The sequence below is a fragment of the Lonchura striata genome, chromosome Z (assembly GCF_050655825.1).
Source record: "Lonchura striata isolate lonStrDom1 chromosome Z, ASM5065582v1, whole genome shotgun sequence".
Taxonomy (NCBI): domain Eukaryota; kingdom Metazoa; phylum Chordata; class Aves; order Passeriformes; family Estrildidae; genus Lonchura; species Lonchura striata.
Genome location: NC_140740.1, coordinates 47,480,017 through 47,502,489, shown reverse-complemented (window position 1 = coordinate 47,502,489; position 22,473 = coordinate 47,480,017). Strand labels below are relative to the sequence as shown.

Below are 22,473 nucleotides of genomic sequence, written 5' to 3'. Positions count from 1 at the left end.
TTAAAAAAAAAAAAACAACATCAAAACTGGCTGGTAGTGAAATTTTCAGTGTCCCAGTCATCAGATAAGTTCATTTAAAGGATTTGAAGGTGATGTTGGTGATGACAACCTAGAGGATCTGTGAACATGAGAAAAGCTGGCATTGCTCTGTGACCAGGAGCCTGAATCAACAGGAACACTGTACCACTTGCTTAACTGGTCAATAGGGCAAGTTGAGACACTTGAGTGTCACAATCCATCTAGAACAAGTTTTCTAGGTGACAGAAGAAGGTAGTTTTTGCACTTTATCCTATGCTATCCATGCAGAGCAAGGGTGCCTAAGGAGACAAGAATAGCAAATATGTCATGTTTTGGAAACATGCACACACAGACAGCCTATGACACTGCCCAAATGCAAACCTGATACAACACCACCAGTACGAGCTTGGGCTTCATGTATTTGCAGAAAATAAAGGTAAACTCTAAGGAGAACTCTACAATCCTTGCATATGTCAAACTTGTGCTCCAGATGCTCCAGCAAAGCTATATTTAGCAGCTGCAGTTGCATGAATTTTAATTCAGTGGGGGTTTGGGAGCCTCTCTGTGCCTACTCTACTTGGAAGATGTCCTTTATCTATTCACTGATCTAACTGTTTCTGCTCATCAAGACAAATGCTTTGGTACCACCTCTCCCCAGAATTTCTTTGCCCATGAAGACAAACTACTTAAAGTTAAAATATGCAATGTCACACCGTAAAGCTTTCTTGACCCTGCTGACCAAACTTACTTTCCACACCTTACCTCAGTCTATCACTTTCAAAATATTTCTTCCATGTTTTAGAATTACTATTATGTCTTACAAAACCCTACTAACAAGGACAGAGAGTTCCCCATAAGATGGCTGGAAGAGTGAGACACTCCCCATACACATAGAGGTAGAGACCTCAGATTTCCTAAGGCAGAAGGAGTCAAAGATCTGATAATCACTGATTTGGTAATCCTGGAAGCACAAGGATGGCTGCAATCAAAATATTGATGATTACATGATCCATATGAACTCTGGATGTTGCTGTATTTGAAAACATTTTCAGAAAAACAAAAGTCACTCCTCACTGTCAGCACAAATATGCAAAAGGTTAGCTGGTTATAATCATCATATTGATGATTACATGACCGATATGAACCCTGGATCTTCATGTATTTTCCAAACTTTTTAGAAAAACAATCCCCAGCTACCAAAGCTCTTCCAGCTGTGTACTCAGTAGACAAGGTATATAATTTCAGCAGAGGGTGAAAAAAGGATGTTTGTATTTTTGGGGAGCAGAAAAGCAAAGGTGGCTATAAGCTTTCTCTTATGAGTAATAACATGAAACAAACAATAGACTTTCACATCTTCCAAACAAAAACATGAAACTTCTTTCAGCTCTGACACGTGGCTTTTGTTAATTACTGTGATTCTTTGAACCCTGGTTTCTAGTGGGACTGCAGCATGACAAGAAGTCTGAAACAATACAGTGTTTTGATATGGAAAACATGTAGCTCCCACAGCTTCTCTACATTAAATCAGGATTGCATGCATTGAATGTCTTCACTCAGCAATGAATTTAAGTAACCATTATGGCAGCACAAATACCCTTATAGGCTTCTTTCAATTCCCCCAAAACTTTGCCTTTTAGGGCAGACATGGGAGATAGGTAACATTTGTACCAGTTACCTCTCCAGCACGTCATTGCCACCACACAGACTTGGCATACCTGCTCACTTACTTAAATCCCAGGAGTTATGTATGAATCCTTCCCAAGCTGACCTGATCCTTTAGGCAAAACTCAGTTCCTGACTTGCCCAAACCACAATGTCATTTGAAAATGTGTCAGTATTCAATGGGCACACAGATGATGGCATTGAGGGTGGGACACACCCCTATTGCATTGGGGTGTACCCTTTATTTTCATAATATTGCAAATATCTTCTTTTACTGCTTTGTTATTGACTCACACATCTAATCCCCATATTCTTTACAGAGGAAAGCCACTCTCACAAGGGCTGTAGCTTCTGTGCAAGGCTGTCTGCTCTCACCCCCTCTGTGACAGTACACTGTCACACTTCCAAGTGTCTGTTTTCAGTCTGAGAGTTCATTTACCACCAGCTGCCAGTGTGAAAAGAAACACAAGCAAGTAATGGTGAAGTTGTCCCCTTTAGTGAAGCAACAGGTACTGCTTCCATTTGTCTCACTTATCACAGCTTGTGCAGACAGATGTGCTTTCTTGGCTGACCTTGGCTCTTCCTGCCTTTCAGCCCCACGTCTTTTTTCTTGGGTTATTTTAGACTGTCAATTCTACCTGCATGGTCCAACATCTTTGCATTTGTATTTATCAACAACATCCCTCAGGGTATTTTTTTCCCCACAGATTTCATGTGTAATCAAAATTCACGCCCCTGTTCAGTTTTCTTTATTTTCCTATTTTTTAAATCTGAGTTTCCATTTCAAACTTGCAATGATAGGTCATCATCCTCCTATCACTCACATCTATTTTAATTACAGTTTTAATTTCTCTTTATGCTTTCCAGGGGAAAAAAAAATTAAATTATTGGGGAAAAAATATTATCTCATATTTCATTTGTTGTGTGGCATTAAGTACTTCTCAAATTTTGGTAGGATAATTTCATAGTCTCCTTTTCCTGAATTAATTAAAACCTATAAACACATAAAAAACCATTCTACAGTCAGAAAAAAGGCAATTTCCTGTTTGTGTTAATTTTCCCTGGTACCAGCTATGGTCAGGCAAAGTGAAGTGCTGCTTCTGTCTCCTCTAGTTGCTTTCCACAGTCTGTGTCAGCCCTTCCGGACTCTTAATTGTTGTTGTTCCATTTTCCACTTGATTATTTTTTGATTTTCTTAATTTCTTTTTACCCCAGGTACACTGCATTTTCAGTAATCAACTGGGACTCAGAGTATTTGAGCACTCATGAAGGTGCAACCCCTCAGCTTAACACAACACATGTTGCTTCCCGTGTTTTCAGGACCTATAGAAGAAATTATTTAAAGTTCAAATTCCCAATTCTTACAGGTAATTGGGAGCTCAAGCTACAAATAAATTATCCCTTCTCACCATAGAAAACCTATGAGGCTCTATGAACTGTCCTTCACCACTTACACATCTGCAAAGACAATCCACCTGCTTTATGGCTGCTGACAGTTTGATGAAGGCCTCTGGGTATTTCAATAGCCACAACAAGAAGCTGCTTTGACAGGTCTTGAATAGGGAAGTGATGTTTTCTCACAAACCAAATTCTGCCTCATTTAAGAGAGACAGAAGCAAGGTGGGTCAAGGTAATCCCAAGTACAGGCTGAGCTGAGAATGGCTTGAAAGCAGACCAGAGGAGAAGGGGTTAAGGGAGCTGGTGGATGAGAAGCTCAACATTAGCTGGCTGTGTGCATTCAGTCAGAGAGCCAAATGTCCTGGACTGCATCCAGAGCCCCGTGGGCAGCAGGGGAGGGAGGGGATTCTGCCCCTCTGCTCTGCTCTGCTGAGACCCACCTGGAGCACTGCATCCAGCCCTGGGCTCCCAGCACAGGAGGGACAGGGACCCAATGGAGTCAGCCCAGAGGAGGCCACCAAGATGAGCAGAGGGAGGGAGGATCTCTACTGTGGAGACAGGCTGAGAGAGCGAGGGTTGTTTAGCCTGGAGAAGGGAAGACTTTGCTAGGATCTTAGAGCAAATTTCAGTACTTAGGCTACAAGAGAGCTTGAGGGGAGCTTTAAGCAAGCATGTAATGCCAGGACAAGGGTGAATGGCTTCAAACTGAAAGAGTGTAGGCTTATATTAGATATTAGGAAGAAATTCTTTACTGGGAGGGTGATGAGATACTGGCACAGGCCACCCAGAGAAGCTGTGGATGCTCCATCCCTGGAAATGTTCAAGGCCAAGATGGATGGGGCTCTGAGCAACCTGGTCTAGTGAAAGGTGCTCCTGCTCATGGCAGGGAAGTTGGAACAGGATGATATTTAAGGTACCTTCCCAAACTATTCCACAATTCAAAGATTTGGCTTGAGAATACAACTGCAAAGCTCCTCCTGCATGAGGGGTAAGTTGCAATGAGCTACAACATGTGGGCTTTGCAAAGGTTCACTGAGGGCTATACTGCAAACTGGAGGAAGAGGAGGAGGGAGGCATTTCCCACCACTGCCAGCTTGAGTGGCAAAATGACAAGAGATGGCACAAGCTGGATGAATGCAGAGCAGATGTTGTGGATGGAAAACATGTCTCGTATCTTGGCCCTGTTTCTCCAGATAAAGCCAAAAGCATCAGATTCAGTGATAAATATGAATTAGAATATACTTGCTGCCCCTGTTCCTATCACTTCATTCCCAGACTCTGTGAAAAGATCCACGTTAAATACAATCAGTTTTGGAAGGGTTATTTTAATGAAGATCATGGGGTGTAGTTCAGTACAGACTGAAATTCCTGCCCAAGCAGTGGTCATATCAGATTTGAGGGGGCAGTAAATTGTGTTGAAGTATGAGAAGCAAGCCCCCAGAAATGAGGAGAATTAGTCAGAAGAACAAGACTTGTCCAGTCAGTTTTGCCACCAAATATCCTGTGATATGTATACACACAAAAAACAGCCCTGTGTAGGTACAAATTCAGAAAGCATATCATACCTCCACCCACCTTTTCAGGTCAGGTCAATTTTTGCACAAAAGTTTAGTGTCTTTAAAATTTCTGTTTAGATGATGTAATGATCACAAATACCCACTGATCTTAGAATTCTATTATTTTTCATGCTAAAGTACTAAATTGCCAACCAGTAACATATGAGAAAATACATCCCAGCCACAGAGCATCATGACAAAAAAAAGTTGAAAACTTCTTTTCACCACTCACTGCTCTTGGTGGAGTAATGATGTTAAATAGGAGATCTCAGTCCCTACATTTTGAACATATGTCACTTTACACTGGATTTGGAGGTATATCTGAGAAAATACTAAGGATTTAAAAGATATCAGGTCCTCAATCTCCCTGTTTTATCCATGCCTTAGTTGCCACATATCACATGCTGGAGCTGGACAGCCACAATCACTCACAGGTATTGCAAAAGGAGGACATCACAGTCCAGCGTTTGCCAAGGCTCTGGTAAGAGCAGCACTAAAGCCTGGCACACCTGGCACAAACTGACCTTCCCATGTGCTACACAAAGGCGTGTTTGCCAAGGGACCTCTTTGAACTAAAGCTGTACTCTTTCAGTCAAAGTTGTCAAATTTTGGTTCCAAAGAGAGCAATGCATTTACTTTTCCTTACCAAAAGCAGATACAAAAATTTCAGCCATTTGAGGTAATTCGTACTAATTATATTTCAGCACTGAATTAGTTACTATTTGCATTTCTCCACCACTCCTTACATCCTCTTGTGTTTGAATACCTCAAGAACAAAACAGGGAATAGCATGTGTTGTACCACTCCCTGCTTTGCAAACACAGAAAGTGAGCTACAGAGGTGGACAACCAAAATGTGTGTTTTGAATCCAAAACCTACTCTTTTTCAGGTCTGAAATCAGATTTGGCAGAATTAAAGCCCGAAGTAAGTTTAAAGCACTGTAAGTGGTCACTCCTGCCATCAGGGTTTACAAAACTAATGTAGCCCCTAGTTTAAATCTACTGACTCGGTGCAAAGTTTGAAAGTATCCCTGAAATCTCCCTGCTTTTTCCACACCTGAAGAGGTATTGTGGATGAGGTGAGGCAGCCCTACAGCTATTTTCTGGTGCTGTTCCAATCTGTATATACAGAAACCCATGAAACTCTGCCTTCCCACCCCTATACTCCAATGTGCCAATGCAATTAGCTGTAATTGCTGGGAAACAGGCTCAGTCTGTTATCTGCCACGTCTTAAAGTAATGATCCAACATCCTCCATCTGTCTTCATTAAAACACTCTTTAAACTGACACCAGGATGGCAGTCAAAAAACTGCATTCAGCTCCTCTGGGTGAGTTAGTTGCGACGACGCTCAAGTTACGGATCAACAGCTGTGGCGGAGCGGGTTCCCAAAGAGAAACGCAGTCTGATCCCTCTGAAACAAACAATAGCAGCTTCCCCGGGCGGCTGCTGCTGCTCCTGCTGGTGCTGCTGCCGCTGTTGCTGCTTGGAATCATGCACAGCTCAGCTCACTCCACCCAGACGTCTCTCAGCTAGCCCGCAGGAAAAGCTCAACCCCGAGCGCTTTGATTAAGCTTCGCAAAACTCTTGGGTCTGAAAGAAACCCACAAGTTTCTGTCCCCCCACCGCCCCAAAACTGGCAGGAAAAACAAGAGAGCGGAAGGAATCAGCGGTAAATCTTACCCTCGAAGGCTTGTAAAAGTCACAGCAACAAAGTTGCTGCCTTCCATAGCACTCCGGTACACTCCTCTCTTCTCATTTACACGCAGCTTTATCCCCTCCCAAGATCGACGGCTTCGCTCGCAGTCGCAGCGCCAGGACATTCACCTAAGGACGCAAACCTTATCTGCGCTGTGAGATGGGCATCGCGTGTCCTCTCCGACACCCTTAAAATCCGCCGCTGACTCGCTCTGACATACAATGTCCCGGCAACTACACTTACTCCAAGTTCCCTACTTCTTACTTCAGTCACTGAGCCTGGCTCTTTGCCAAGTTTTTTTTTTTTTTTTTTCTTTTCCTCCCCTTTTCTTTTTTTATATTCAGTTTCCTGTAGAGAGGGAGAGTGTAGTAGCTCTCTTAAAAATAAAATGCTTCAGTGCTGCAAACTGTGAAAGAATAAAGCAGAAAAGCACAGCACCTAGGCTTGGGGAACCCCAATTAGCTCCAGAGGCAACAGCTGCTAGCTTTACCTACCTCCTGCCGACGCGGAAGCTTTCAAAAAAAAAGCGAGTAAAGAGTCCAACATATCAAATTGCTTTCAAAAAGGATGAACTTGGGAAGGGATCCATTTCTTAGCAGCAGCCCCTCTCTCTGTGTCCATAACACTGGAGCTGGTCAGGACTCCTTAAACCCAGAGACACAGTCCTCCAAGCTGATCCCAAGGCTCCACCTCACCCACTTTCCAAAGTTGTGAGTAGCAAAAACTCTGCAAAGAAAAGCCTCCTAGAGCACAATTGCATAACTCAACCACAGAGCTTCCTTCAGCCAGCCAGAGGATTGCTTTGGTGCCGAATTGCTTGCTCATCCTGAGAGCATGACCTTCCCTTGCCTTCTGGAACACCTGCCTGACCACACTGTGATCATGGAGACCCTCCTCACAAGAACCCCTCAACACTCCCATGAGCCTTCCAACCTTCTCACCCCATTTTCCCACCTTCAACAAACAAAATATTCACTTTTTTCCCAAGTTGTGGGACCTTTCGCTATACCGTGCCCTCCTATATGTCAGTCACCTGGCATTTTACCTGCCAGCTGCTCTAATCTCCAGATGAAAACTGGGGCAACTACAACTTTAATCCACTTCTAACTTCCCTATACCTGTGAAATGCAATTATTTTTAAAGCACCATGTTCTTTACATAGTCATGTTCACACTAATGCCTACCAGGAATATCTCCATTTATTGTGACAACACAAGAAAATTTAGCATTTCTATGTGTACTTGTGTCTGTCTTTTTCCTTCAACTTCTGAGTTTTCCTACAGGGTAATTCATGAACACTGTTAAAATTAATTTCATACCTACCCACTTGAATGCATTAATCAGCTGATTAATTATCAGAACACAAGTAACACAAGAGTCAAGGCTGTGCCAAAGAGTGTTTTCTATGAAATTAAATCTTCTGTAGTCTAGAGGAAAGATACAGAGGACTCTGGAAGCTGCAGTGTTAGTGCTCCAGTGCTGGTCATGAAGGTTGAGGAACAGAGTGACAATGAAGAGAACACTCTAACACCATAAGCAATTTTTGAAAGAGGAAAAAGAGTCTGTGTCCTTTGCCATGACTTCAGGGATATTCCAAGCTACACCAGTTTGAGATAATGCTCACTGAATTGGCATCCTAGTTCAAACACACATACAAACAGCCAGCCAACATGTGATGTGATAGGACTGATGCATAGGACTGATCTCCTGAAGATCCAGGTTATTTTCAGATGACTATGATCTTGACAGCATCTAACTGGAGAAGAAATTCCTCTTACACTAGTCATTTTTCATTTTCTTGTCATCCACACCTCATTTCAACAGCATCAGCCCAAGTATCACTTTTTTTTTTTTTTTGCAAGCAAAAGTGCAAGGATCTGGATTAATTTAGGTCCTTCTACATATTTGGAAAACCCCTTGGTTTTGCCTCATTCTGGTGTTTTCTTCCTTCTTAGAACTGTCATTTGCTTTTCTTCATGACATTTTAATTGGTTGATTACGAGTCATTCTACACTACTCCTACTTTCTTTGCGGCTGTCTTTATACTTGCTTGTTACCACTTTGACCTCAGCCACAGTAAATTCTTCTTTCCTAGAGTTAGGTTTGTATCCTTCCCTTGACACACAAGTGGAACCAACCATAAAGTCACCCAGCCTTGGGTCTTGTTTAGACTTTAAAATCACTAAGAGTTTAGTAGGCTGTTTTATAATTTTTCTTGGCACTGAAAATCCATCTCACATACACTGAACATTACTTTTTCCCTCAGCTATGCTTTTCTTGTGGACTCCAGTGGACCTGATCATGCAGGGAAGCTTAACACACATAGAAGCACTCAGAAGAGCAGGAGTGACTCAGGGTCATGAACTCAGCTCTGGGTTCTCTTGTCCACTTTGTTCCCTGGATAGCATCTTCACAATCACCACACAGTTTGCATCCTCCTTTGCAGATTTCCAAACATGTCAAGGAGCACTGCTGCCCACAGTGGCATTTGTCAAAATTTCAGTTCCTCTATAAAGGGTGTACACATATGCTGTGTGTCTGAGTGTCCCCTGAAGCCACCACAGAGATTCAGCTGGACAGATGCAACAGGGCAGCAGTCACTTGCCATGATCCACAGTGGCAGGAAGAAGTTAAATCTGTAGTTTTTCCAGTAAATGAGCTCTCTCCCTGGCCAGGCAGCCTCCTCCATACCATGCTCCTTCACCTTTGAATCCTCCACTTTCCCAATGCCCACTAGCCAGAGAGAGCTAACTAGGGTGGGATGGATTTAAATTCATGCCATTAAGACCTTATCCACTAACTTTATCTGAGAAAATGATCTCCAGTCCTTAAGCCTCTGCAGCATTTCAGCTGTGATCAAGATGCGAATCTGAAACCTCACTGACAGTGTTTTAAAGGGTGCTCTCAGCCCACTCTCCACATTAGATTTGGTCTTCCTCCAAACAGCAAAGCTGACACAGCAGAACAGAGGATCATCTCAGGAGCACCCAGAACCCAAACATGTCTGGTGACCTAGTAACCTTTTCAATGTCTTAATATGCCCTTGAGTAACTGGGGCAAACTAGAAGATAGGAGAGAAACAAGAGAAGCACGCCCTGGAGCATCCCACAATGTAGACTTAAACCAATTGCCAGTCCTTGAGAGAATCTCTCTCCATGATATGCAGTTTTTAAAATTACTGATGCTCGTCTTGATGCTTTCCCAATGATCCAATATATTTCAAAAGGAGCACTGATGGTCTTTGCTTTCCCTGACTCTCTTATAACTGCAGTCTGCCACTCCTAAACTGCAAGGTTTGAAGCTTGACCTTCTCTATCACGGCTGGTACCACTCTGCAGATGAGTGATGGTACCACTCTCTGATGAGCCACACTGGGCTCATCCCCAAGCCCAGAGCTGATGCAATCTAAAGGGATCACTTCCACCCACCTAATCTCATCTCCATTTCCCAGAACAGCACAAGTGCATTCCTCAGTTCCTAACCATGCCAGTCACTGTTCCAGAAAAAAATCTTTCTAATGGCTGTGGAGGGCTTCCTCACAAACCCCCAAGGGTTAGCCTTAGAAGACTGAATCACCTCCCATGGCCTATGCTTCCCATCCCAACTTTCCCCACTAGTCCTAACCAGTGAGGACCTCCTTGAGTAGGGAAGGGAAAAGTAGCCCGCTTCACTGTGGGACACCTGAAACATCTGTTATTATAAGCACCTGTGGTGGGTCCAAGGGGTCAGATGGCTTTCCAACGAGAGACTTTCTGTATCCTCCTCTTGTCAAAAGTCAGAGTAGGATGCATAAGAAGTACAGGACTGAAACCAGGACATTATTGTCCATTCCTTGGCTATGAGAGAACTGTTTTAAAAATAGACTGTAAGGAGAACATCCAAGTCGTAAATTGATGTAGTCCAGGAAACACCAGCACAATCATAAGGTGAATAACAAAAGACTAAGTGTTCCAAAATACACTGTATCACACATAAAGTGACAGTGTCCTTGATCCCTGTGGACGACCCTACTGCAGCTCTGCAGAGGAAGGGAAAATGAAATCCTACATGTTCTTGTTATCATGACCTGCCTGTCAGTGGAAAATGAAATAGGAGAGGAAGGTAATGTCATGAAGTGACCAGTTGTTCTAGGGCTGTCCTTGCCTTTTGGGAGCTACTCTGCTCAACTCATTTTACTACTCCTCCAAGGAATTCCAAATTAACCCAATTTGAAGGGATGCTCTGGATTCCTACCTCTGCATCCATCTCTCTAGATATAATCTGAAGTGCAGCATTAACACTGCAGGTTCATACAGAAGTATTCCCATACTTCACTTGTTACTCCAGAAGCTGTGAGTACTGTGTGTCTCAGTACACACCACATGGAAATGGTCAGAAAATAGCTTCAGTGAGTATATATGGAACAAACTGAGTCATACTGATCAGGAAATGGTAGTGTGCCACTTACCTTCAGCAGGAAATGATGAGAGGATGAGTGTGTGGCTGTGGCTAGAGATGCCTTTTCTCCACCAGCACACCTTGCCCAGTATTCCAAGCTCTTAAAAAACAATGGCCAGCTAAGGAAAATAATGAGAAACAAAAAAAACCCCAAAAACAAACAAACAAACAAACAAAATAAAACCCAAAACAAAAACAAAAACAAAAAAACAACCAACCAAACAAACAAAAAAAACCCCAGACTCTTGTCTTTAAAAAGAAAGCAACAACTTGTTCTGGCAACTGTTGATCTCATCTTCCTAGCACCAACCCCTGCAAATGTGATACCATCTGATGTTTTAAAACAGAAATTGAAAAATTGTCTCTCAGGTGTTGCCTTTGCAGCCCTTAGGAGATGAAGCAGAGCCGTTTGGTTGAAAAAACAGGGGTTTAGATGCTCAGAGTACACTGAAGAGCAGAAGAAAGTCAATTCTCCAGGGAACAAGGCCCAAGGCTACCTAATTTCTGAGTCCAGTCTCCACCAGATTTGCCATCTTGTGTTTACAAACTCCCTCCCTGCCAAAAAATTTCACTGCTTCGGGAGGGAAGATGCTGTTGCAAGGAGACAAGGACTCCTGGGTACCTGAAATATTCTCTGGGATGCTGTGAGAAATTGAGTGATTTGATGGACACAGATATTGGTGGGTGATGATGGAGATTCTCCTTTTCCTCCTATTCCTGCAATAAAAATCTGTGTCTCTGCCTTTGCCCATGACACTGCATGTGCCCAGCTGCACCGGCAAAGCAGAGGATTAATCAGCTGCTGCAGCTAACCCTAGAGGTGTCCACACTGCATTTAACACATAGTTCCTAATCATCACCAGTGAAAAAGAGAGGAATCCCAGGGGGATGCCTGGGAGGGCTTGTTAAATGCTGATCACATGAATGCGAATAGAAAAAAAATCAATAGCTGAGGGCAAAGTGGCAGCTCATTAGAGCCCCTGAGGAGAGTGCCCTTTGTAACAGGGTGTTGCACAAGGCCCTTGACTGCTATTGGCAAGGCAGCAGCTGCCACAAACACATATGTGTGTGGTGGCACTTCAGACACTGTCACTTGCCCACTCCTCAGATACACATCAAAAAACTCAGCTCAGACCACTGAGGAATTAGGATACCCCTCAGTGGGACCCTGTGGTTGAACACACAGAAGAAATCCAAGCCATGCCAAGCCTCCACATTTTGCAGAGACTTCCCACAATCTTCCACACTTTTCTGCACTGGGTATGGGTGGAAAGGATGGGATGTCCCTGGATCTGCATGGAGTAGATGGCTTATGTGTTCTGTACAACATCAGCCAAGAGATCTTTTATTTATTTCTTTAAGTTCTTCATGGTTTCATTATATATTGCCCTAAAGATCAATTATCCATTCCATGAAAGACTTAGTGATATGCTGAGGGAATTCCTGTAAATAGCTTGTCACATCCCTTATGCTCATAAGCATTTTAACCAAAATTCCAAATTTAACATACTGTATGCATGTATATCTCTACTGTGTCTTTTCCAGATTACAATTATATCTATACTTCCAGAAAAAATATGGAGGCAATTTGCTGTCTCCCACAAAATTACTCCTAGTATCAAATTATCTTTTTTATTTTTTCTAGTATTATTTACTGAATTATGTGTTCAAGGCTTGGCTAGATTAACCTGGTGGAACGTGCTCTGTTGATGACAGGGAGTTGCAGCTAAGATGATCTTTAAGGTCCCTTCAACCCGAATCATTCTACAATTCTATAACTAGATCTTTATTATGTTATTATAGTTTTTGATGGCTGGACTTTCATAAGCTAGCCTACTTCACAGAGATCAGAGGGCCTTGGTGGTGACCAACTGATGTTCACTTTAGGGATGCAGCAGGACCAGCATTCCATCAAGCCGTGATCCCAAAAGGAGATGTGAGCACACAGGAGTATAACACTGTAGTGCTACAATAATTTGTAGTGCTGATGACTGGGACTGAGTTGGCTTCTTGACCTGTCAGAACTCAACTTCTGTGAACTTTGAAAAGAACAAGGAAGACCCTGTCTGGTTGCAAAGGAGGATGCTCTGGAAAAAAAATAGCCATCATATAAAACAAGCCCAGGGAAACTAATATATTGACAAGAGAGAACTTGGTTCCCCTCTGGAACATGAAACTGCAGGTCATTAAGTAAAGATCTAAAATATCTGTGCAAACACAATATGACATAAATAAGCACAAAACAATTTATTTCCCTGGATATTTCCCCAACAAAACTGCACGACATTTTAATCAACAGTTTGCACTTCAATTGCAGCACCACCTTGGCAGTAAATAAGCCATATATATCCACAGCTATGCCAGCATGGCCACAGCACATGCCAGATCCCAGCACTGCCAGCCTTTGCTTTTATTCAGTTCAAGTTTAATTTATGTTGTATTGTTCCTGCATCTGTTCTCCAGGTATTGAAAAGAAGTGCATGTTCCTTTGTATTTGTTTGGCTGAGAGCAAAGACATGTATTATTCCCATCTTCATGCACATAGGCAGTCAGTGTTTAGGCAGTGAATGCCTGTTAACTGAGATAGAAGTTGTGTATGTGAATCCCTCTGCGGCCCTATGAAGGAGAGGAACAACCTGATGGGTGCCTGGGGCCTTGAGGATGTGATGGCAGAGTTAAGGAGGCCATGCTTTTCACACAGCAGCTCAGGAGAACCCAAAGAAGACATTAGTAGCTAAGCCAGTGAGAAATGTGCAGTGAACACAGCCACAAGGATTTTGGGTGTGTAACTCATTTGAGGTTAATCACTGCCATTTCTTGTGTTGGAATATGATGCAGTATTACACAAGATCCCTTTAAATCCAAGAGATATATGAAAAGGGAGGTAGGTATTTAAATACCCTATTCCCAATGTTACGGTTTGTCATACCACTTCTGAATCTCATGTGCTGCTCAAGAGTTGAATAAGTAGTGGCCCCCATGAGGAGGGACAGCATTTACTCTTTCTGATAGAGTAATCAAGGTTTTGGTGGTGTATCTCCAGAAGGCAATGACACACAGCCTCAAACTGATAATGTGCTAATGAAGATACACACAAAAAAAAAGACCAAAAAAAACCCCAAACAAACAAACAAACAACAAACCTCCCAAAAAAATCCCCACATTATCAAAAGACACTGGGACTAAAGGGAATGAAGTAAGGTTTCAGCAGTACTGTGCAACACCAAATGTCTAGTCAGGAGAAATAAGGAAAGTTGTTTTCTTAATAAGGAAGTAAAAAAATCCACAAGACCTTTATCTTGGTGTGGCACTGAAGCATAAAAGCTCCACCATTTTTGGTGCCTCCTCTCCACAAGGAGATAGATAATCTTTAGATAATCACAGGATATCCCAGCTTAAAATAATAGAAAGAGAGGTGGAAACTGTATGAGAATTAGTGCAGACAATGAGAAACTGTGCTCTTAGGCAAAATCTCCAGGGTGTGTTTGTTATTTTAGGTTCTTTTTGTACTGTGTTCCATTATTTCCAAATCTGCATTTTAACTTTCTTAGCAGCCTCTTAACATGTAAAGGGAACCTACAAGAACACTGGAGAGGGACTTTAGACAAAATCATGCAGTGATAGAACAAGTGGGAATAGCTTTAAGCTGAAAGAGGGTAAGTTTAGATTAGATATTAGGAAGAATTATTACTGTGAAAATCATAAAACACTAGCACAGGTTGCCCAGAGAAGCTGTGGATGTCCCATCCCTGCAAGTGTTCAAAGCCAGGCTGGATGGAGCTTTTAACAACCTGGTCTGGTAGAAGTTGTGCCTGCCCATGGTAGGGGGCTTGGAACGAAATGATTTTACCATCCCTTCCAGTCTAAACTATTCTATGATTATAACTTTGAATCTTGGCAAAGACAACTTGTTCCTCATTCCAGATGTGTCATATCTCAAAAGCAGAGCTCTTCAATGCTCTGCCTGTGGCCCAGTTGCACACCAGGCTGCTGGTTTCCTTTCTGCCCAGCTGCCCACATAACTGCTTAGGTTGGTTTGACGCAAATATTCACAGGTCATGAGTTAAGCAGAAATGTCTTCTAAGGACTGTTAGTATCTGTCCAAGTTCCCTGGATGAAGGCAAGTACTAGAAAACACATGTAATCCCTAAAGATTTTGTAAAGATGGTGTAATCAGAACAGAATAAATGCTTTGTGTCAGTAAATGGAAGACATAATTTCTCTTAGAAAAACCACGATTGAATTAGCTCTGGGGATGAGAGTGGTACAGAGATGTAAACAGGTCAGACAGAGGCCTGAGTGTTTCTTTGGATGCCATCTGCTTAACAGGTGGCGTCTGCCCAGGCAAGGACTTGAATTTTTTCCTACAATCAGATTTTGCTGTTTTGGCCATAGGAGAAAAAAAAATGTTTAACACAAAGGGAATAGTCAAATGCAGTGTCCCAAGTGAGTTTGCAGAGCATATTTGTTTAGAGTGTATTTATACTAGTCCAGCAATAAAAATGCTGAATAAAAATGCTGTTTGTAAACTAAATAAAGAAAAGCACATTTGCCTGGCCAGTTGACCTGCATTACAACTTTGCAGCAAGGGTTGATCAGAAATTAAACTGGTGACAATCCAGAGAATGACAATCTCTGGCAAGCACACAAAGTCAAAAGGAATGTCTGGTGTCCAGCTGTAGCTGGGAAATCTCTCTAGTGTGTGGTGAAGTTGTGCTTCACACAGCTGTACCTTGAGACTCCCAAAAATGCCTGGGACATGAGACAATCATGCCACTGAGGCATGAAATTTAAATAGACCAAAGTGTATATTACTTCATTAATCAATATTTGATGTAGTGGAAAGTTTTGGGTTAAATGGTTTCTTGGAAACTTGTTTCAGCAGCTTATCTTGCAAGCATTCTACAATTTTATTCAGGTTTTTGTTTTTTGTTTCAAGTCTTTTGCTTGTTAATGAAACAAGAAGAGGCCTCCATGGAGGCTCTTACATAACATGAAGGAGAAGAAAGAAAAAAGGAATGCATTTATGGAGTTGTGAAGGCCAGGCAGCAGAGGCAAAAAAAATTCACTTTAAGTGTGAACCAGAATGAAGAAAAACAACCCTAGAATTAGAAATAACTTTAAAGACAAAGCCAATTGCTTGGTGGATATAGTAGTAAGGAAAAGCACTGGAAACCAGTGAATTTAATGCAGGATGACTGTGTGTTAGGCAGTGGAGCCTGGAGGTTCCTGAAGGGTACCCAAGAAGTCTGACACAGGCATTGAGTCATCAATTGATCTTGAAGCAGGTAGAGCTGGAGGGGATGTTAATTGGAGTAGGTGTGGAGTCTCACAAATAAATAAATACAAATCAGCACTAGATTCCGTTTATGCTCACATAACACGTCCTACAAATTCAGCAGCTCAGGAAGAGATGCACTTCAGTTTGGGTAGCTTTGCTGGGGGAGTGGGGGGGAAACAACCTTTAGGATACAGCCATCCCAACCAGTGCAAAGACAGAGCCCTCGGTGGGGGTGGGGGGAACACTCAGAGGACCTGGCTGGAAGGGTGGAGGGGTCTAGAAGACAAGGGAGAGCAATCCCAATTGGAATGCAAGACATCGCTCTCTTGCAAACATGCATAAATTAAGCAAAACTATTGTTCTGACTCCCCTCACACCTGTACCTTTTGTACTCTTGTAAAGCCAAATCTGTACATTTAAGATGGGAAAGTAAACAATGTCTTGTTTGTCCAAGAAGCGAAATGGCAGGTGGGGAATGCATTGGCAGCATTTCACAAGACAACAGGAGTATAAATTGCACACTGCAGCTCTTACTGAAGAGCAGGGGAAAGTAAGTGGAGGTCTAAATGTTAAATTCGTGGGTAATCCAGGTTCCCACTGAAACTGCAACCTGCAATAGCTGCACATCCCAGTAAACTCAGACTCAGTGGAACAACAGAGCAGGAAGGAAGTAATGGATTCAAGAGTAACACTGAATCACCTATGGAGACAGGCAGGGAGCTGCACAGGCCCCTGGAGTGAGTCAGGGGAAGGGAAAAGGAGTCTTGTTTATCTATGGATCACAGTCCTGACTGCAACCCTTTCACTGCTCCCGCTTAAAGTATGGCATTGGGAGCAAAATCAGAACATTCCACCTTTAAATTGTGGAAATCACCTTTAGATATTTAAATATACATATAGATTAGGTATAGGCTTACAGACTGTAGAGCAGAATTTACTTCTGACTTTTCCTACTGCATGAGTCTAAGGTAGATTTTCCTCCTTACCTCTACACCACTTTACATGTGTGCAGGAACCTAATCCTGCTCCTTCTGCAACTAATGCTGAGCACATGAAAACATTTACAGGTCCCAGACTGGACCCAGGAGTGTAAGGGGATGGACCGATACCCAGACTAAACACTGCCAATCTAACTGTGTGTAAGGTGGGTCCAGAGTGTCTCTCTAACACAGACAGCCTGGTCATGACCAGGGATCTGTCTTCTCTGATAGAGGTGAACTATTCCCAGTGAAGCTGTGAGCATTGTTTCCTGACTGATTTGAAGAGAGCTATACTGTTACCAAACATCATGATTTACTGTGATACCAGCAAATTAGCCTAGGTCTTTGTTTCCTTCCTTGCAGTGACTTTTGTTTTGGTTAAGCCTATAATAGTAACTTTCAATAATGCAAAACTGTGTGTACATCATTAATAAACCAGCACCTAAAACCAGAGCTAAAGTGCAGTAAGTCACACATTTGACTAAACAGAGATCCACAGGGAGCTTTAATCACTAAGAAAAATAAGCCATCCACTGAAAGGGAAGTAAACAGTTACTTCAGTACTGTGAATTGAAGTGCTACCTTCCTCTGATGCTTTGCAACCAAGTTAATGCTGAGAAATAAGGACAGTGCCTCTGATCATCACCTTTGCTTCCAATACTGTTTTTGAAGTGATTTGATATTTGCAGAGTTAGGTATCACTGCAAATTTTCTTTACCTAAAAAAAAAAAAGTTCCTTCCCCCATGGCCTCATTTATCAAAATCTCCTTCTGGCTGACATGGGACTTTTTTGCTGGTGCCAGGATATCTGAATAATTATGGGAGAGAGAGAAGAGCAGTGCTTTGTGGTGAAAATCCTTCTTCAATACATCCTAAATTGTCTTACTCCTGGGATGAGAGTCAAAATAGTGTCAGATACGAGGAAACATTGAAGGACTTAGTATATCAGATGAGCAAGGATTTGGGGGAAAAAGGTGATTTTTCTCAGTAGTGCAGAAGATTCTTTGGATTTGTTACCTCTAGAAAAAACTTTGCAAAGTCTTCGGGCATCTACGAGTTGACTTTGCAGTGTGTCACATACTAGCTTAATGAACAAAAATAACTATGCTAAGAAAAGACTGTCCAGGAGAAACCTAACTCTGTGATTTCTATATAAGGATCTTAAGCAAGTAGTGCAAATGCTTCATCCTAGTCTCATACCCTCCAGTTTTAAAGGCAGTGACACTGTTTATCACTTAGCACACACAGGCCAGAAAACAAATTCACAATTGGCCCATCTACTAGTTTGAGAGAGAGAACATCCCCTCCAGAGACAGTCAGTTCCAATGCAAACCACTTCATGATGGAGGCATGTGTTTCATGTCTTTATTGTTAAATTAAAATGCAATTGCCAATAATGATGATAGGGACAACTCAGAGCACCTTTCACAGAGAAGGTGAAGCCCAGCTCTCCCTTCAGAAATTTATGAAGAGAGAGCAATGGGGCCTGGATCCAAAGCCAATAAATGAACGTGTGGTTTCCTACTGACTTTGGAGAGCTTTACCGAATCCACACTTCAGTGGTCCCAGCTTGCTCTAGCTTTGAGTATTGCTGACACACTGGGCCTAGCACTACAAACAGAAAACTTCGACACCAGACTCATTATTGAGAGGCAACATTCACAGATGGAGTAATAAACCAGTATGCCGAAGAAAAATAATAGAAAAAAAGCCCACAAAACAAAAACCCAAACAAACGCTGCAGTCTGGGCTTCTGTGCAAATTTTTACACTTTTCTCTTAGGACAAGAAATAAAGAATTTGTCCTACCTGGCTGTTCTGTGTCTTGTGTTCAACCTGGAGCTGTTTGTCACAACGAACAGGAAGGATTATTTCAGCACCATGCAAAGAGCCACAGTTTGTTTTAAGCTCCCTGGACACAGGCTTCTCCCCAGCTGGGAGGAGAGGCTGGCGAGGGAACACCACGCTTCCTGGGATGCAAACCCGTGCAGGGGCACGCTGAGCGTGATCCAGGAGTTACAGGATGTCTCAGTGCGTTCCGTGTCCTCGATAAGGACTGCGAGCGGAAAGGCAAAGTTCCCGGGGCTGTGGGTGGAACGTGGCACCGTGTAGCACTGAGTAAATAAAAACCAAGTGATCATTGGACTCGGGTGTGACACCAGGTATTACGAAGGTTTATATACCATAGGCAGGACTCTGGATTTCATCTGAGAGAAATGCAGCCTGCAAACCCGGTGGTGCACCCTGCTTGCAGCTAAGGCAACAGCGAGACCTTGAGCTCAAGTTTTGGCAGATTTGCCTTCTTAGACAGCACTCGGAGAATTTCAGTCACAAAATATGTTCTTTCTTACAGGTCAGACATTTCACTGCCTCCCATAAGGACCTATAAAATGCATGCAACTTCTGTGGGATAGTTGCTTGTTTGAGGAGTGTATGGTGCCAAGTACTACAGGATCCTGATTTGTGTTTCTAGATTCCATGGTTATGAGAACAAAACACGTAGGTTCAGCTTTTGACATAGTTTTTTCTTTCAAAGCCCTCTTCAGACTAAATAAAACATTTACAAAGATAAATCTGAGATAGAGACAGAACTAATCTAAAAAAGCCACCTAAGTACAATGGTGATAGGGTGCAATATGAAAACTTGCAATAAGATTAAATTGTCTAAGTAATGACATTTATCTGCAACATCAGTATTGTGTGCTTTCCTTCATTTTGATAATGCAGACTTCCAGTGCTAATTTTACAAGATTTGATTTGCTCCTTCAAGGTCTTTTTGCCACCTACTTTTAGGTTTAATGACACCTTCTGCCTGACAAAGTCCAAATTATTGTCAAGTTTAAATAGATAAAGATTTTTTCAAAGAAACTTTTTTTTCTTTTTAAAACATTTTTTGCAATATGCTAAATCATTGAATCAGAAGCCTTTCTAAAAGGTAATTCACACCTCTTTAACCACCTTATCTGTTTGGGGCGTTCTTGTCCTGTCTGTTCTTGGTTAATAAGAAGAGATTCATCAGTACCACTGTTTCCTGAAGTCTTTTTCAAACTGAATCTATTTTTCAGCTTTCAGAGCAGCAGACAGGATTGCAAACAAAGCAGTGAAAGTTTATAATTCTATTTAAAGATCTCCCAGTAGATAATGGGCCATGATTATGACTAACAGTGTCATGTGGATGACCTAAAGAAGGAAGGATAACAGCCCAAGAAACCCTGAAATGAGACTCAAATCCCCTCTCACATCTATGAGAGATCCTGGATGAGTCAATAAATGCTGCTGTGCTTCTCTTTCCTTATTCATAAAAGGGAATAATTCTTCACTTCATCAAGAGACCAAATAGGAGACCTTGCCAACTACAAGATATTTAGAGACACATAAGTGATGTCTCAGAACATGAGAATTTCTAAGTCTCTTTCATGTAACAAAGGCAGAGGCTATCCCAAAGTCCTGTTAATCACACTTTTTTTTTCTCCCCCAAAATGGCAATAATGACATTTCTTTTAGGAACAAATGAATAAGCTCTTTTTCTGTTGAGTTTCCAGTTATTGTATTGGATCATGATACTGTTATTGAAACAGAAGGTCTTCTTAAGGGAAAAAGGTGCCACAAACTGAACTGGAAATATGACAGCCTCTCCTGTTAGCATTTTGCCTCCAAGCACTTCAGCTGTGAGTCAGTGAGCTGATAGGAAGACTTTTATGTAGCATTCAGAATTAGTTTTGGAGGATACAAGAAACTGCATTTCTTTCCTGTCTGTGCTGTGTTGGTCACTAAAGTAAAAATAACTTCAAATTAACAATGGTTAACAATTGGAGCTGAGAGTACAGCTTTAGATTAATGTTTTTGTAGCATGAGAACTCCCTTCATTTGGAGTTTAAAAGCTACTGTTTAAGAATGATGCAATTTTTAAGGCAAAAAAGAAAGACATGCTGCTGCTTGATAGAAAGCCATGTTGCAAGAGCTGGTTATATGATCTACTCTTCTCTTAACAACCCTCAGCACGCTTCCAGAAGATTTCTTCCAGAGCAGTTCTTTCAAAAGTTGTTGTCCCCTTTGCAAAATACAACGTTTTTTGGGAGCATTTCTGCTTTCTCCCATCTTGTGGTCTGTGGGTCGCACCAACAACCTCTTTTACTCATGCTCTGTGAATTTCTGTTTTTTCAGAGCTACTGAGGGACTTTCTTCACCCTCAGTTTCTACCTTAGAAATATCCTGCTGTGCTGTGGCTGCCTGCTGCAGCTGTCATGTGCTGGGGAAGAGGCATGGCAATGGACAGATCTTTATGTGCATTTCTTATGGTTGCTTGTCCTGCCAGCAATAAGCACACCAGACATCATGGGATAATAAAGTTTAGAATGACACTGTGACAGGGAGTTGTATCTTAGTTAGCCAGGAGTTCTGTGACTCTTTAAAAATTTTGTAATGCACTATGTTTAATTAGTTAAGGAAAGTTTGATCATTATTTTAGCTGGTTTTGATTTAAATCTGTGTTGGCTGAATGTTGGTAAAAAACCCTGAGAAATTACCTCATTGCACCTGCAGAAAGGAACTCCATGGATCCATACCCCACAGAGAACTTAAGAGCTGAAGAACAAAATTCAAGAAATAATTGTTTAATGGTTATCATATAACCATTAGATGAATTAGATGTCATAGAACAAGAAAGATATCTTGAGAAAGTTAAGGAGTCAAGGGTCTATACACCCCAGAAAACTTGATTAATACATTGCAGGTGCAGTAAGGGACCTACTTCATAGGTTTATACACCTCAGAAACCTAATCAATGGTAATGATCTAACCAGGACAGAGAATTTAATAAAGCACTGTTTAGCTGGATAAAACTAGGGTTATTCATTAAACAAAGATAGATGAGATATTTTGGTAGTTAAAAGAAACTAAACACCTATATCTTGATGCAATAAATTGGGCAGACTTTTTGGAGTGTTTATAAAAAAAATCTTGGGTTTTATAGTGTATGTAAAAGTTGTGAAAATTGTTGTTTCTTTAAACATGTCTATGGTGAATAAATTCCCAATATGTTCCAAATTTTGGCTCAAAATTGTTATTAGGAATGTTTGTCTAATAGCTTTTTGCTGTTAGATTATAACATTTTGTTTCAACTGACAGATGAAGCAGCAGGTATTTGTGTTTGGCCCTTCTGCATATCCCAAATGAAGGATAAATCTAATGAAAGAACAGGTCCTGAAACACAGATGCATTCATCAACCACACAATTTCATTCAACATTTTGGGCAAGGACTATCCCTATTTCCTTCACTAGATCTTGCCATGCAGGCCACAAAGACCATACAGGTCATCAGATATACATAACTGAGTCTCAAGAACGCATATTTGTTGGGTGTGAGGAGAAATGGACACTTTGATTTAGGGACACCAAACGTCAGATTGGTTTGGCACAGAACTTCCTGCAAACAGAGAGAGCTT

At 41.8% G+C, this 22,473-nt stretch overlaps 1 protein-coding gene across 4 annotated transcripts in view; it reads right to left on the bottom strand.

The window, feature by feature from the left end:
* Positions 1-19,128, bottom strand: part of LOC110484181 (phospholipid-transporting ATPase ID) — an 85,586-nt gene extending 66,458 nt beyond the window's left edge. The window contains exons 1-2 of one of the 4 annotated variants that reach the window (XM_085566085.1): positions 6,826-10,916; positions 6,316-6,473 (exon numbers count right to left, since the gene is read on the bottom strand). The gene's annotated coding sequence lies outside the window, so the exon portion shown is untranslated. The other 3 variants (XM_021554646.3, XM_085566087.1, XM_021554647.4) reach the window with 3 other exon arrangements.
* Positions 19,129-22,473: the final 3,345 nt, after the last annotated feature.